Below are 1,699 nucleotides of genomic sequence, written 5' to 3' on the forward strand. Positions count from 1 at the left end.
AGAAGTGGCCAGAGTTTGATGTAATTGTTGTACAAATACCAAAATCACATGCATGATTGTGATGGTTTTGAAGTGCTGCAAGAAACAAACCTATAATGCTTCAACCATGCATATGATTTTTTATCAAAGAGGAAAAATATATTTGTAACATAATTGGAAAATTATTTACTGCTTAAAATGCCATTAAAGAATTCTTAGTAGGCTTTTTCCTGACAGCAGACAAGATGGCGGAAGTGGAGCAGAAGAAGAAGTGAACCTTCCAGAAGTTCACCTACTGCGGTGTGGACCTGGATCAGCTGCTGGACATGTTCTACGAACAGCTCATGAAGTTGTACAGCGCTCGGCAGCGTCGGCGACTCAACAGGGGTCTGCGGCACAAACAGCATTCCCTCCTGAAGCGTCTGAGGAAGGCCAAGAAGGAGGCGCCCCCCATGGAAAAGCCAGAGGTAGTGAAGACACACTTTCAAGACATGATCATCCTGCCCGAGATGGTGGGAAGTATGGTGGGGGTCTACAACGGCAAGACCTTCAATCAGGTAGAAATTAAGCCCGAGATGATCGGCCACTACCTGGGTGAATTCTTTAGCACCTACAAGCCAGTGAAACATGGCCGGCCGGGTATTGGAGCCATCCACTCCTCAAGTTTCATCCCTCTTAAGTAACCCGGATCCTAACAGTAAAAACACAAAGGTTCTTAAAATAAAACAAAACAATTCTTAGTAGGAATCCTTTGGACCACCAATGCAAATCTCTGAAGGGCTTTTGTTGCTGCATTTTTTGTTTTTTTTTGGTTTTTCTTTTGTTTGTTTTTCTGAAGGGCTTTTAAAGGGCTATGTGGGGACCACTGGTGTAGAACTAGGAATGCGCTATTATTTGGAGGTGATAATGAAGTCTATACTCTGTCTGGACTAGATAACTTGTACTGGGAGAAAAGGATGGAGAGGTGGGTTAGGGTCAAACTTTGGAGGACCTAGAATACCAAGTTGGGTTTACATTTTGTCCTGTCAGCAGTGGAAAACAAAGAGGCTTAGAATAAGAGAATCTCAAAGTTGGAAGGAACCTCAAAGAATGTCTAATGCAACCTATACCCAAGCGGAATCCCTCCAACAACATCCTCATCGAGTCATCATCTAGCTTGTAGGTTTATAAGATCTTTTATCAGCACTCTGGTAAGGGACAAAAGGAGGTTGAGAACTGAGTCAGAACTTTTCAAGGGCCAGTACAACCACTGAAGGCCTGAGGAGAGGAAATACATAGAGGGGAATTTAAGGATGAGGAAGGCTGGCCCTGAGAGCCAACAGTTATGGACTGGCTCCTATTACTGAGCTTCAGAGCAATTTTGGTTACCTTAGGAAGGCAATTCAGAGTCAAGTGAGCCTCTAAAAAGACAGAGGTCCTTAACCTGGGATCTTTTAACTAGTTTTTTTGTTTTTTAAAGAATTTTGATAACTATATTTCAATATAATCGTTTCCTTTGTAATCCTAAGTATTTTGTTTTATGCATTTAAAAAAATATTCTGAGGAATCCAAAGGCTTCACCAGACTTCCAGAGGGGTCCATGACACAAAAAAGGGCAAGAATTTTTGCTTTAGGATTTGGAAAAAAGTATAATTACACTATTGGGATTCTTAGAAGACCTCTCAGATGTAAGCATGCTACTACATGTCTAACCCAGGATGCTGACCCTTGGAAAGTTATC

At 41.8% G+C, this 1,699-nt stretch overlaps 1 pseudogene; it reads left to right on the forward strand.

The window, feature by feature from the left end:
- The first annotated feature begins 212 nt into the window (after window positions 1-212).
- Window positions 213-662, forward strand: LOC118832026 (annotated as a pseudogene).
- Window positions 663-1,699: the final 1,037 nt, after the last annotated feature.

Source organism: Trichosurus vulpecula, chromosome 9 (assembly GCF_011100635.1).
Source record: "Trichosurus vulpecula isolate mTriVul1 chromosome 9, mTriVul1.pri, whole genome shotgun sequence".
NCBI classification, from domain to species: Eukaryota; Metazoa; Chordata; class Mammalia; order Diprotodontia; family Phalangeridae; genus Trichosurus; species Trichosurus vulpecula.